Source organism: Bos javanicus, chromosome 1 (assembly GCF_032452875.1).
Source record: "Bos javanicus breed banteng chromosome 1, ARS-OSU_banteng_1.0, whole genome shotgun sequence".
Taxonomy (NCBI): domain Eukaryota; kingdom Metazoa; phylum Chordata; class Mammalia; order Artiodactyla; family Bovidae; genus Bos; species Bos javanicus.
In genome coordinates this window covers 107637812-107653545 of record NC_083868.1, presented here as the reverse complement: position 1 = coordinate 107653545, position 15734 = coordinate 107637812, and the positions used below count along the sequence as shown (strand labels likewise).

General features: G+C 42.3%; 1 protein-coding gene across 3 annotated transcripts in view; it reads left to right on the top strand.

Annotated features, from left to right (window-relative positions):
* The window catches only part of SCHIP1 (schwannomin interacting protein 1), a 180131-nt gene that overhangs the window by 34644 nt on the left and 129753 nt on the right, over nucleotides 1-15734 (top strand). The gene's annotated exons all lie outside the window — the stretch shown is intronic.

Sequence of the window (15734 nt, the reverse complement as noted above, 5' to 3'; positions counted from 1 at the left end):
AGTGGTTCTTTCCTCTGTCGGCTGACTCACCCCACTGTCCGGTGAATCCCTCCTAGTTTTGATAAGGAGCCACTTACAGTTCCTTACCAGAGGCTTGTGCCTCAGTTCAGGAAACCCAGAGAGGAAAGGGTACTGGAGTGGAAAAGAGGGAGGGAAGGGGGGCTGCATCTATAATAAGAAGCTCTGGCAGGTTCACACTTGTCTCAACAAATCTTTTTGCCCCCGAGAGGAGAGCAAATAAATGACTTAAAAGAACAGCATTTTGAGAGTAGCTCCTCTATTTATCACTGTTTTGGGAGAAAGCAACAGTTGTAATCTGAAATCATTAATGACGATCCTACGTGGGGTTGAAGGGTACACAGTTTAAATGAGAGTCTCTCTGTATGTGGCAGCTGTGTGGCAGTGTGGGAGAATGCTTGCTTGCAGGTGTAATTTTTGGCTTCCCGGCCCCAGGGCTACTGGAAATTGGGTGCGTGCACTTCTGACTTCAGGGGTAAGGACAGTAACTGTGTTTCACAGAGAAATTGGCATGGTTTCTATGAGAGAGAGCCCTTGGCTGACAGAGCCTATTGGTTAGTGTCCCTTGAGAAAATACCTATTAAATTAACACACTCGTTTTAATCCCAGCTGTTTACCATGGCCACTAGCAGACACGGAATCTTTCCATTACAGCCAGTACTTGCTCTTGTATCTTGCAATTCAAAACATCCTTCTCCCACTTAGTGCTGAGAAAAAAATATCTGATTAATATCTCCCTGGACTTAAACAGTGACTTGAAGATAAATAAGTTTCCTTTACTATGGCCTGACATCTTTACATTCCAGGAAAATGTAATCATTGGGTTATGCATGCAAAGTTAGGGTTTAATGATGACAATGAGCTCCATTATTCAGAATGTTCTTGAGCACCCTTGTTGTTGGGCAGTTACTAAGTCTTGTCTGACTCTGGGACCCCGTGGACTGCAGCATGCCAGGCTTCCCTGTCCTTCACTATCTCCTAGAATTTGCTTAAACTCATGTCCATCGAGTTGGTGATGCCATTCAACCATCTCATCCTCTGTCGCCTCCTTCTTCTCCTGCCCTCAATCTTTCCCAGCCTCAGGATCTTTTCCAATGAGTTAGCTCTTTGCATCAGATGGCCAAAGTATTAGAGCTTCAGCTTCAGCATCAGTCCTTCCAGTGAATATTCAGGGTTAATTTCCTTTAGGATTGATTGGTTTGATCTCCTTGCTGTCCAAGGGACTCTCCATGACTTCTGTGCTAAATTCAAAGTTTGATTCCCAGGACTGCAGTGACACATCTGTCCACATAGGCCTGGAATTATGGTGAGCAAGGTAGGGATACAGATTGACTTCCTTCTAGGAACTTAAAATCTAATGGCTCACCTAACAGACTTGCTTCTGCCAACACACACACACTCCTTTCTAGCTATTGTGGAGACTGAATCTTTCCTTCTTGGGCTATCTTTGAAACCTGAGGTGTCTTGTCTCCTCACCTAGTAAACAGTTTGCTTGTGTGGGTTCCTCCTCCTTCCCTCCCTCACCCTCCTGAAGATGTCCCCTCTGGGCATTTCTTTCACAGAAATTTGAGTTCCATTGCTCTAAAGCAAGTATATGTACAGGAAAAACAGGAGGGGGAAATGGCCTTTGAGGTTGTTGAATATTGCATTTTTCCATAGTTTGGAAAAATTTGAACAAAACTACTAGCTATTATTGGGTTAGAATAGTGATTGTCAAACTGTAAGTTCTCCATGAAATCACCTTATCACTTAAAAAAAAAAATTAAATAGAACGTACTACAGTGACTAATTTTTTAAAAAGCTTTATTTCAGTTGTATGTAGACACTGGGTTACAGTGTAAGATTTCTTTTGCACTGTGGATCACTGTCATAAAAGTATGGAAAACACTGATTAAAATCCTGTTTACTCCTGCCTGGAATAAGTGTGAGAATTTATAACCCTGGGGACAGAAGCTTGAGAGTCACAAAGGAGTTGGTGTGGAAGAAGTCTGTCTTGAAGGAACTGCTCAAATCAAGTGCTAGTTTTTGCACCTCCTTAAAAAGTTGGGTGTGGGTTTGACAGAAAACAACAAAATTCTGTAAAGCAATTATCCTTCAATGAAAAATTAATAAATAAAAAGTTGTGTGCAGGTTTCCCTGGTGGCTCTGGTGAAGAATCTGCCTGCCAGTGCAGGAGACAGGGGTTCAACACAGGTTCAATCCCTGGTCCAGGAAGATCCCACATGCTCCAGAACAACTGAGCCCAAACACCATAACTGTTGAGCCTATGCGCTAGAGCCTGGGAATCTCAGTTACTGAGCCCATGTGCTGCAACTGCTGAAGTCCGTGTACCCCAGAGCCTGTGCTTTGCAACAAGAGAAGCCACTGCAAGTGGTAAAGAACCTACCTGCCAATGCAAGAGATGTAACAGATGAGAGTTCAGTTCCTGGGTCGGGAAGATCCTCTGAAGGAGGGCATGGTAACCTATTCCAGTATTCATGCCTGGAAAATCCCATGGACAGAGGAGCCTGGTGGGCTGTGTCCACGGGGTTGCAAAGAGTGGGACACTACTGAAGCGACTTAGCAAGCATGCACGGCAATGAGGGGCCCGCACACTGCAGCTGGAGAGTAGCCCCTGCTCTGCACAACTGGAGAGAAGCCCGTGCAGCAGCGGAGACCCAGCATAGCCATGAATAAATAAATCATTTTTGAAAAGGGCTGTGGGCAAATATATTTAAGTGAAGTTAATATATAGTACTGAGAGGAAGGGTATAAAATGAAAAAGAAGGGCACCTCTTTTTCACCTGTGTTGCTGCTACTGCTAAGTCGCTTCAGTCTGTCCAACTTTGTGTGACCCCATAGACCCAAATAAGCTATTCCCACCTCACGACTTTTGCCTGTGCTGTTAGCTCTGTGGAATTGAGTGACTGGTTCCTTGTTATCATCCCAGACTGTACTCAACTCACTTCCTCAGAGAGGCTGTCCCTAAGCCCCCTCCCAAGTACAGAGTAAGCCACTCCACCCTCTACCCAGGCACTCCTTGTGTATTTTCTTAGTGCTTGTCACTGCCTGACATGATCTTATTCAGTTCTTCATTTTTGGTCTTTTTAGAATTGAATTGGAGTGCTGTGGGTTAGCCTGCATTGTTTTATTGCTGTAACCTAGTATCTGTGATAGTTCTTGAATATTGAATGAATGAATGAATGAAGTGTTTATAAGACTCACATGCCCCAGACCTAAAAACCAGTCCCCTTATTGTACCATTGAGAAAATTGAGCCCCAGAGAGGTTAAGTGATTTGTAGAAGACCCCAGTAAGAAAATCATGAAAGGGATTTTGTTCTTTCTTCTGTTGCTAGATTGGGTTTTTTTCCTTTCGATGCTTAAAATTAATTGAAATAAAAGGAAAGAGCTTCCATCTTCCTGAAATAACTTAAAGGGTTTCCTAATGGCAGGTCCTCTCTTGTGTTTCCTCAGTGTTAAGGACAAGTAAAGTAGGAGATCATCAAAATCCCATGACTTTATGAGTGTCTTCTCACAGACAGGCTTTGGTTTGGTTTGGTTTGAATGGAATAATATTGAGTTCTGTCCATCAAAGCAGTGACAGCCTCCTCACCCTTGTTCATGCCTCTTTCTTCCTCTCACCTACAGTGACAGGCTCAAAACGAAGGACTGAGATTGCAAAGATGTGTTGACAATCAGCTGTCTCTAATCTAGGGAAGATTTAGAGGCAAATTTAAAAATACAGTGTTTGGGTAGGATGAAAAACCTAGGGCTGACCTTAACTTTGTGACAGTTTCAAGTAGCTAATCTCTTTTGCTGCCAGTGGAGGGGGAGGAGCGTGGATGCTCCTGGGAACTGTCTTTGGTGTCAGAGCAGGAGGGGCCTGGGGAGTCTTGAAGAAGCCTCTGGTGACCTGACTTCCTGCTGTCTTCTCTGGGCTGCTCCAGCACAAATCTGCACGGCCTCAGATGGCCCAGCCCCTCCTCAATGTCCAGCCCCTCACCTTGATGTCAGAGCCTTGAGGGCAGCGAGGTCACTTTACTCCACTGCCTTATCCCCAGTAGCTCCCATGGGTCCCAAAGATGCCTGGCACTATGGAGGGGCTGGGTAGGGGGTGAGGTTCCATCCAACAACCAGAACTGCTCCCCAAAGTCTCCCCTTCAGTTGGCCAGACGTCGCCCCCATCCGTGTCCCTGTGTTTCTCATGGTCCCGCCCTGCACCTGCAGGTGTGTGAAGGCTCCTGGTAAACTCAAGGGCCGCACACAACCCAGAACTAGGGTACCAAGTTATGTGACTCCTGCCCCCATATGTTCACTTGCTGTGCTGTGCTATGCTTAATTACTCTGCTGCTGCTGCTGCTAAGTCACTTCAGTTGTGTCCTACTCTGTGCGACCCCACAGACGGCAGCCCACCAGGCTCCACCGTCCCTGGGATTCTCCAGGCAAGAACACTGGAGTGGGTTGCCATTTCCTTCTCCAATGCATGAAAGTGAAAAGTGAAAGTGAAGTCGCTCAGTCGTGTCCAACTCTTAGCGACCCCATGGACTGCAGCCTACCAGGCTCCTCCGTCCATGGGATTTTCCAGGCAAGAGTAATGGAGTGGGGTGCCATGGCCTTCTCTGGCCTAATCGCTCAGTCACGTTCAATTTTTTGGGACCCTATGGATTGTAGCCCACCAGGCTCTGTCCAGGTGAGAATACTGGAAAGGGTTGCCATGCCATCCTCCAGGGGATCTTCCCAACTCAGGGATTGAACCCAGGTTTCCCACATCGCAGGCAGATTCTTTAGCATCTGAGCCACGGGGAAAGCCCATTGTCTTCCTGCCTACTCTTTGGGAACTGGTATGGATAACTCTTAGGGAAACCTGAACTTCTCTTCCGGTTTCCCTCTTCTGAACACAGTCCCAAGTGGTTGGCTTTCCCTTTCTCCTGCTTCTCCAGGACCTTAGTTTGTCACAGTCATTCTTCTGTCTTCCCATCACCCCAAGTGGAGTTGGGGTGCCCACTGCCTCAACCTACTCCTCTTCCTAAATGGAGTATAACTTCACCCCTCTTTCTCAATGGTCTTTCTGTGAAATTGTCTCAGGCTTTGTGATACTTCATGTTGAGCCTGTTCTACCTCTTCTCCCTTTGACTTCTCCTTTTGATTTTTTTATTAAAAAATAACAAAACTCCATTGAGGCAGAATTGACATACAATTAACTGTACATTTAAAGTATGCAGTCTGATGAGTTGTGACTTATGTGTACACCTGTGATACCATGGCTAAAGTCGAGGTAATGAACCTATCTTTCACTCCCCAAAGTAAACGCATGCTGCTTTGTAATCCCCCCATTCTGTCCCTTGGCAACTGCTGATTTCATTTCTATCACTATGAGTTAGCTTGCATTTTCTAAAACTAATGTAAAAGGAATTATATAATATGCACTCATCTTTTTGTCTGACATGTTTCAGTCAACATATAATTATTTTGTGCTTTGTCTGTGTTGTTGTGCATGGTAATAGCGCATTCCTTTTGATAGCTGAGTTCCATTTTATGGATATACTCTATTGCCCAGTTGAGGGACCTTTGGGTTGTTTCTATTTATTTGTTTTTATCTATTACAAATAAAAGTGTTATGAATATTCACATACAAGTCTTTCCTTGGACATATTCTTTTACTTCTCTTCGGAAAATACCTAAGAGTGGAATGACTGGATCGTATGAGAGGTGTGTGTTTAACTGTTTGAGAAGTTGCCTGTTTTCTAAAAAAGTTGCCCAATTTGATGTTGGCTTCCTCTCCCACCAGTTGCTGTATTCCTCCTGTGTTCTTGGGGACTGGCGGGACATCTCTCTTCAAGTGATTGGGGTAACTGCTCCCCTCTGCCTTAAGAGAAAACCCCAGCAAAATACCAGGATCACATCTTATATCCAACCTGCAGTCATTATACCCATTGTTCAGAAAAGGACTCGTTTTTAAATTAGAATTCTAATTGTAGACCTGAAACATTTTAATCGCCGTTTTATTTTTTTTTTTTTTTTTACTGTCTATGACAGGTGCATTTCCCTCTTTTAATGAGAAGATAAGAGTAATTTTAATTGACATGTTAATTGAAAGTAGATTCTCCTGGTGAAGTTATTTCCAAAGTACTTGAAAGCAGTTTGTCTTTTTATTTGTTTGTACTATTAACTAGTAGCAAACTTTAAATTACCTACATTTCTTCCAAGAATGGTACTAATTACAGGTTGTTTTCTGTGTATTATTCTGTAAGAATTACAACCCAGTTACTCCCCCATCAACGACACTGCTAAAGTAGCTTTGAATGGCTAAGTAGTTTGTTTCCTTAGTTACTTAGGCTATGTTTAAATTACATGAATTCCTGTTTTTATAGACTAAATTAAGACATCTTTATTATTCCTGCAAAATATAGTAAAGTTTGTGTTTAATAAGTTATGTGATTCCTCAGCCTGGGACACCACAGTGAAAACATTCTGAGTGGTTTGCAGTTACCATTTATCCTTCTTAGTACGACGTGACCATATTACAATCACTTTTTTTTTTTAAACCATAACTGGAAATGACTGGGGCTGACTGTATTCTGTGTATCACCTTACTTTGAAATACTTAGGTGTCATCACTGTCTGCTTTTCAAATTTATGTTGATTCCTGTTTAAGAGCTGCAAGGCTGGTCTATCCATTAGCATGTAACTCACTCCAGTACTCTTGCCTGGAAAATCCCATGGACGGAGGAGCCTAGGCTGCAGTCCATGGGGTCTCGAAGAGGCGGACACGACTGAGCGACTTCACTTTCACTTTTCACTTTCATGCATTGGAGAAGGAAATGGCAACCCACTCCAGTGTTCTTGCCTGGAGAATCCCAGGGACAGGGGAGCCTGTTGGGCTGCTGTCTATGGGGTCGCACAGAGTCGGACATGACTGAAGCGACTTAGCAGCAGCAGCAAGAAAGAAATATGGTTGGCTTTTCCAAAAAAAATAGGTTGCAGGTAAACCATAGGTTCTCAGGCTCTGTGTATTTCAGCTACCATCAGATAGTTCACCCGACAGCAGAAGAACCTTTGGAAAATATTGTAGTTGGATTAAAGGAAATCTATGCCCACCAGTTGGTTTGCACATCATGGTCCTTTAGAACCTTCTGAGGAACACTGTCATGGTGCAGATCTGAAAAACAGATGCAGATATACTCATCACACATTCACTGAGCTATTTGAGCATCTCACTACTGACATCGCATCACCTTCCTCCATCCATTTCTAGCTCAGTCTGCACTTTCAACTCCAGATCCTTCGCCTGGCATTCCTTGTGACTTCACTCCCGGGAAGGCCCAGCACGAGCCCTTTCCTCTATAGCAGGACCAGACATTATTGGCTACCAAACAGCCCAGCACTGTCTTCCCCAAGGACTGCTCTGACTCAGGGCCTTACCGCTTTGGGAAGCCATACCTGATCATCTCAGCTCTGGGCAACTTCTCCTCTGAACTTCTTATTCTACTTATGTTCCACTTTCTCATTCTTAGGCTTTCAAAGGCTCATCCCCGACAAAACTCAGACCAGATCTGTCAATTTCTGCTTCCAGGCATTCTCTTTTTGTGAGTATGTCTCTTGTCTGCCCCACTGTTTTAAATCCTTCCTCCCCTTCAAACACATACATATATAGGGTTGGGCATTTTCTGAGGACTAGCCATTTGATTGGAGAAGGAAATGGCAACCCACTCCAGCGTTCTTGCCTGGAGAATCCCAGGGATGGGGGAGCCTGGTGGGCTGCCATCTATGGGGTCGCACAGAGTCGGACACTACTGAAGCGACTTAGCAGCAGCAGCAGCAGCCGCAGCAGCCATTTGATGGATGCTTGTTATCTGTATTAATGCATTTTGTAAATTTTAGTTTACATATTTAGTTTTTAAATTTGCTCAAAGCTGCTATACTATGAGCTAATTCATAGGACTATGAATTAGTCATAGTCCTAATAATAATTTCAGGTCCTTCCTTAAGAGCTTCTCTAAACTCTGTGACATTACATTTGCATTTTAAAAGAAATTTGTTTTTACTCTTGGACCTTTGCACCAAAGACGAATGTTTTTTTTTTTCTTACCTCTGAAATTCAATCCTAAGTTTTTTTGTTTTTTTTTTTTTTTAAACAACAAAGGCCTTTGCAAATGTTTTTCTGTAGCTGCTTTATGTTCCTTGAGCTCTTAGGACTGATGACACTTTACACACTTACTGCTTTTATACTGTCAGTCACCGGGAGATTATTTTGCACACAGCTTTTGAGAAATTTGAGTATCAATTATGAAACTGAGCGTTTTTAATAGAAAAGTAGTAAGATTTTAAAGATAGAAAGGATCTGAGAGGTCAAACCCTCACCACTTTCAGAGGAGGAAACAGTCTTATGACGATTAAACATCTTCACCCACCTTCCTCAACCCAGGACCAACCCAGTCTCAGGTCACCTGGCTCACAGTTTCCACTTTTTATGAACTCTGTCCCCTTCAGCTATCTTTTTTTTCTTAAAGAAAGTCTTTTCACAACTTAATTGGAGGATAGATCCAGGCTCATCACTTAAGAGCTTCACGACTAGAAGTAGGTTCTAATTTTTATTACCTGATAGAAAAGTTTCATTTTATTGTTTTTCTCTTTTTTTTTTTAAACCTATATTGTAAGACAATTATAAACTTGGTCTCTTCCATTCAGAGTTTAGCTCATCACTGTGTGTATTTCTACCAACAGAACAGTGCTCTCCTTGAGCTGACAGATTTTTTTTTCCTGTCTTTTCTTATCTGTAAATACCTTTCTCTGACTGTCCACCCTCCTTTCCAGCACTGAGGGACACTCAGTCCTCTCCTCTCACGGGTTCAGGGCTAAGTGGCCCTTGAGAACCCTGCAAGGACTCACCTGAGCTCCAGGAGACAGAGGAGGAAGCTGCGAGTGTGAGGGCTCACCGTTGTGTACATCGCTTCTGTTTACAATCTGTCCATTGACTGTCTGGCTGTGACGTGGTGCCTGTGTTCAAAAAGACAGAGAGAAGACCTCTCTGTGACTCACTCAACAAGGTGATTGATTTTGTTTTGAAACTGATTTTGTTTTATCTAGACAGAGTTTCGGGCTTGCCTGGTGGGTAAGATTATAAAGAATCCACCTGTAGTGCAGGAGACCTGGGTTTGATCCCTGAATTGGGAAGATCCCTGGAGGAGACAACCCATTCCAGTATTGTTGCCTGAAGAATCCCCATGGATAGAGGAGTGTGGCAGGTTGCAGCCCATGGGGTCACAAAGAATCGGATGAAGCTGAGCGACTAAGCACAGCACAGCACAGAGTTTCAAGTGATCATTTATTATGAGCCTCCAAAAGAGCAAAATGACAAAAACCAAGAAAAAGACTAGAAAGAAAGGCATTTATGGAGTTCAGGAGCAGCCCATGGAATAGCCTCCATTAGGACTCTGGCTTCAAAGAATATGGGTGAAAACTAGGAATAGAAAAATGGATGTCAGGGAAGGGAGATGTGTTTGGATTTTTCTGTTGCCTGTATGATGTTTCTTAATCTGTAGAACTGAGCCATCACTCTTTATTCTTGTCAGGTCCAGAAGCGTTGTGATAATTCACCTTCACTTGCCAAGCTTCATGAAATCCCTAAGGGTGCTCACTATTCCAGATGTTCTTGGTTTGTCTGCTTTATTTTGGTTTGGTCTGATTGCTATTTCACTTTTGTGAGTGATTCTGTTATTTTCCTATATATCTCTCTGTTAATTATGTCCAGCATGTGCTTTCACTAATCTTTATCACTTGTTTTGCTCTGTTTTCATTCATAAATATTTTAACCTAATTTTGTTCTCTCCACCTGACCTGTTTTTTAATATTTGTGTTATTTTAGGTTATTTTTACCTACTTCCATGGTATTTTCTCAGTAAAGTATATATGATTCAAAAGGTGGTGATTTAGATTAGGAAACACCCAGGTGATAGGAATGAACTTGACCAGTCTTGTTCAGCCCCTTGTTCAGGCTGATGGTTATTTAAGTACTTGTAAAATATTTTTTAGTTATATTTAAGTGGCATGAGGTTATTCTTAAACCAAAGCTTACTGGAAGTGAAAAAATTACCAGTTTTCTTCAATCTAGCTTTGTATATCAGATTTCCTAATAATTACCTCTTATATATGTCCATTTTACTGATACCCCTGTATCTCCATCCAAATATTTTATATTTGTAATTGAATGGCCTTTCTGGTATATCCATCATCAACAATATCATGTTCATCTTTCTCTCTTTTTCTATTTTTAAACGTCTTTCCTTAATATTTATAGCTCATGAAAGTGATTGTGAATCTTCCTTGGGGTATTAGCCCAGTATACAAAAAAAAAAAAAAGCTTCAATTTTTATGGATTACAGGGAGCAATGCATTAGTCAGCAACTGATTTCTGCAAATTCATCACTTCAAGAGTTTTATTACCCATGTCCTAATAGACATGATTGATTCTTCAGAACTCTTCCTTGTAGAAATAATGTCTTAGTTATTCATAGACTTTTTTTTTTCTTTTTTTTTACAAAATGTTACAAAAAGCTTCTATCAAGAAAGTGTGGGGACTTGGGCTTTTCCAGGTGATGCTCCATTTGCCCAGGTGGATGGGTTTGTTTTCAAGGTCTTTGAGGAAGAGCAGAAAACAGAGCACCATTTCTTTTTTTTTTTTTTGAAAATAAACTCATCATAGGTCAATTTTATTTTCAGTAGTTAAACATTTAAGCACCAAACAATGCAAGTGGACCTTGAGCACCCAAGGGCCATTATAGGCAAAAGATGAGGCCCCCATAATAACTCGGCAACTAGTGCAGGAATCACTGCCCTAGAAAGGATCACTGTCTAGGAAGGGCCACCAGGTCAGACCTTAACCCCCTTTTCCCCAGCCCTGGCTTAGCGGGCAACAGAGGGCCCAAAGCGCTGCATGGTTCGCATCACCAGAGAAGGCTGGTCCAGAAAGTTGACAATGGAGATTCGAAGGAGGCGGCAATCTTCAGCTCTCCAGCAGACCACCAGGACACTGCCGCTCACTGTGAGCTCACTGCAGAGCACCATTTCTGCAGCCTCACAGTCAAACCTCCAAAGGCGGAGTTTCTGCCCCTACCTCCTGGACACCCACCAGCCAGGCCAGTAGATCATTGTCCCCATGGCGGCACATACCCATCACTTCTTCCTCCAGGACACCCCTCCCCACTGTGATCTGCAGCCTGCCTCTGTTTCCCCTTTCACACCTGTGCAGGTGACCTGTCTGAGAACCAATGCAAAGTCGGTAAGAAAGTGGCTCCTCTGTGCTGGGTACCTCTGGTGGCCAGAGTCCCTGCCAGGTTCCCTCATGGACCACTTGATGATGAAGAGCTGAGGACAGGCACCTTCCCCCGCCAGCTAGCTGTGGTCAGGGCCCACCTGCTCACTAGTAGGCTGTAGACATGTCCCGAACAAAATAACAGGTAAGTCGTAGCAGCTTCTTGATTCTGTAACTTGATTCTGTTTCCTTCTTTGTTTGCCATACATGGAAAGAACTTTGCTGTCTAAAAAAGTTTAAAGGGAATGAGGTAATTTCCTAATAATTCCTGAGATCTCTAGCCGTGTTGTAAATTTAGATTTGAGGTTAAAGCGTTAAAAAATAAAAACAGAAAAGCTGCTGTGTTATGAAAGGCTGGGGCATTTTAAATGTCAAGTGCGGCAGCATAAGAGTTCGTACCTCCTTTTCTCCATCCATAGAAAGAGTAGTGTTTAACTTCCTTCTAAAATAAGAAGGGTTTGGACCTCTGGGAACCTAGCACAGTGTCTTCTTAGAAAAGAACATTAAGGCCTCATCTCCACTCCTATAAAAATAACATGTTTTCAAATAGTTTCAAAACCCAACATAGCCTTCTGTTTTTCTCCTCCTGGTTCCGGTGGCTAAAAATTATGCCACTTATGAAAATTACAATTTTTTTTCTTTGTGCAATCTTACGTAATTTGGGTCCATTTTGACCTGGTCTGACATTTTATTATGAGTAACAACATCTTAAGTGCTCTGTTCTTTTTATTTCCACTCTGAAATTGGTTTTGTGACGAGTAAGAGAAGGCCACTGGGATTTTATTTTTAAATACTTAAATTACATAAATTATGTAACCATTCATCTCCTGTTAGAGTTGTCATCTGGTCAACAGTGGCCCCACTCTCTGACCCAAATAGCCCTTAAGTAAGAGCTCATTCTAGAAGAATAATTTTAGGCAGCAGGAACTTTAAGTTTTTCTGAATACTGGCTCTCCTATGGTGTGGTGTTTTCATTAGATGTATTTTTCTTGTGTTTCATATAGAAACTCAACAAAGCAAATGTATAGTGATTCTGCTTGTACTGACATGTAAGACCTCTGTAGAAATTCTAGTACTCTGGAAGCAAATTAAAACTCTCTAGTAAACAATCACACTGAGAATGTGAATATTAGAGCTGGAAGGGACTCCATAGCAAAGGTGGCAAATTCTAATGCTTCCAGAGGCCACGCTGGGAACTAATGAGAGCAGCAGAGGATGGGTCCCGGGACAGAAGACAGCTGTTCTTTCATAGTCCCGACTTGTTGCTGTGCCAGGCAGAGTCTCAGAGTTCTGATATGTCAGGAGAAACCCAGGACCCAGATTTTTAGGAAAAATATCTTGGATACTGGGGCTTCCAAGGTGGCTCAGTGGTAAAGAATTCACCTGCCAGTGCAGGAGACTCAGGAGATGCAGCTTTGATCCCTGGGTCAGGAAGATCCCCTGGAGAAGGAAATGGCAGCCTACTCCAGTATTCTTGCCTGGAAAATCCCATGGACAGAGGAGCCTGGCAGGCTACAGCTGCAAAGAGTCAGAGGGACACGACTGAGCAACTGAGCATGGATGCATTTTGAATACTAAATGCACTGCAAATAACTTTAAATAAAGACAAGTTTTGTGGAATTAAGAAGCAGATCTGCAGTTCAAAAGGTGCCCTTGGGCTACCAGTTTTCCATCCTACTCTTAACCCAACCCCTTCATTTTACAGGTAAGAAAACTGAGACCCAAAGACATTAGATGACTTACCTGATGTGGGGATGAGATGAGGGTAACTTGCTGAAAGGTTTGATAAGAGTCTAGAAATGAGAGATCTCAGGGAGGAAAACTCCTGAAGGAGTGTTGGCCTGATTTACTGACACCAGAGTAATATCTCCCCCACTTTCAGTGCTTAAAGTAATTTAAAGCAGTAACACCCAGAGAAAAAAAATAAAAGATACCTTACACATCTTCCTCTTTATTTTTATATACATTCCATTACTTAGAATTTTCTTTTCTCTTTCATCTTCAAAGCAGTTCAGAAATTGATTTATTTGGATTTGGGGTATTTCATTATTTGCAAAGGATGAAAAGGAAAGGGCTCTTTAAGAACAGATTGTCTTAAGCATAAACATGTGTGTGCACACAGACCCAGACACACTGCAGGATATGTGGCCTCAGTTCTTTTATCTTCTGGAAACTCATCTGAGACCATTTAATTCCAAGGGGTGACAGTAGGGGTGAATTCTAATAAAATTTCTTGTTATATAGAATCCAATGAAACTTTAATACTGCTGAATTGTTTTGAGTTTTTATTTAATTGTAGCTGTTACTACATAGTATTTAGGAGGACCTATTGAAAGTATTCACTTTTCACTTCCATGCATTGGAGAAGGCAATGGCAACCTGCTCCAGTGTTCTTGCCTGGAGAATCCCAGGGACGGGGGAGCCTAGTAGGCTGCCGTCTATGGGGTTGCACAGAGTCGGACACGACTGAAGTGACTTAGCAGCAGCAGCAGCAGCATTGAAAATATAGAGTTTTTTTTTTTTTTTTTACTCTGTAGAACTATTGGCTTTATGTCCAAAGTCAACAGATTTCAAACAAATGAGACAAGTTTGAGGTGGTTATTTCACTTTCCTTTGAAAAAATAGAAAATGTTCACTTAGCTTTTTTAAAACAAACTTATTACCTGGGAATAAATTTAGATTTACAGAGATGTTAAAAAGACACAAAGATAGTACCAGTTTCTGACTATCCTTTACCAACTTCCCCTGATGTTAAGATTGTATATAATATATATTATATACAATATACATATAATTATTAAGAGAAATATGTTTGTTTTTTAATATTTATTCAAATATAATAGTTTGTGAGTGTGAGTCATTTATAACTGTGGTACATTTGTCAAAACTAAGAAATGAACATTGGCACAGTATTATTATCTAAACTGCAGGCTTTAATTGGATTTACAAACCCAAAAAATTAAGAAGTATGTATTAAAACCACCCAACAAAGCTAATAAATAACATGTAGGCTGTGGCTTGAGAAGAGAGGGGAGCGTCAAGTGCTTCATGTTATCCCTCGGCTCCCACAAAGTCATCCCAAGCAAACTTGAAACTCAAACAAGTTCTGCTTGTGTATTTGCTTTGTAAATGCATTTTGAAGATGGGACTCCCAGCTTCTCTTCCAACGAGGCTACCTTCTCTCAGTCTCTCCCCTGAAGGAGGAAGCCTATGTCATGAAGGGACAGGAGAGCCAGGTGAAGAGAGAAACACATACACACAGATCTGTGGAGGAGAGGCTCTTCCAAGCAGGAAGGCGGGAGGCAGGGGGCTGTCCTGAGCCATCGCCTAGTTTCATGGGCTGTGGCCAGCCACAAGTTGTCACTGTCCTTTGGAATGTTATTTGGCTCACCAACTTCTGAATCTTTTGTTTACTTGTGTTTTTAATGAGGGAGCAGCATTTTGGCTTGAGAGTCTCGTTCTTTGAAGTAAAGGGTCAGGTGGAATTGGAAAGGCCCTGTGAGCCCGTAGTGTGAACATTCCAGCAGAAGGGAGTGAGTTAGAGTTGACTAGAAAGAGGTGTAAGTGACCTGGGGGACACAGGCCACTCAAGATGTGAAATGAGGGAGGGTCATGAGGAACACGTTGGAGATTTCACAGACTAAAAATGGTGAGGAAAGAGGTTTGAGACTTGTGAAAATGAAAAAGGAAAGAAAATTGGCATATGAGAATGATCATTATTTGCGGACTGATTGAATACTCTGAAGTTTCAAAACTAAACTGGTAATGGGCTCCAGGCATAGTTTTCTCAGCCATAGAAAGATGTCCCTGTGACTCAGTGACTTCTCATAAGGAGGGTTTCCTGGTTACTCATTCCCTGCCTTTGGGTGGCCTGGTTTGGCTGACAGGCTCAGTGATTTCTTCTTAAGATTTCTTCAGATTTCCCAGAATTCTTTGTTAATTACATGTTCAATATATTGTGGATTATGCTACTACTAAGTAAACGTTCTTTTGGTAGAACCCATATAATCGAGTTGAAAACTGTGTGTTCTTCAGACCAGAATGGTTGTTTTTTGTTTTGTTTTTTTCATTTTTTTTAATTGAAGTATAGTTGATTTACAATGTTGTGCTAGTCTCTGCTGCTGCTAAGTCACTTCAGTCGTGTCCGACTCTGTGTGACCCCATAGATGGCAGCCCACCAGGCTCCCCCATCCCTGGGATTCTCCAGGCAAGAACACTGGAGTGGGTTGCCATTTCCTTCTCCAATGCATGAAAGTGAAAAGTGAAAGTGAAGTCGCTCAGTTGTGTCTGACCCTCAGCGTCCCCATGGACTGCAGCCTACCAGGCTCCTCCGTCCATGGGATTTTCCAGGCAGGAGTACTGGAGTGGGGTGCCGTCTCTGCTGTATAGCAAAGTGTCTGTTATACACATATAGACATTCTTTTT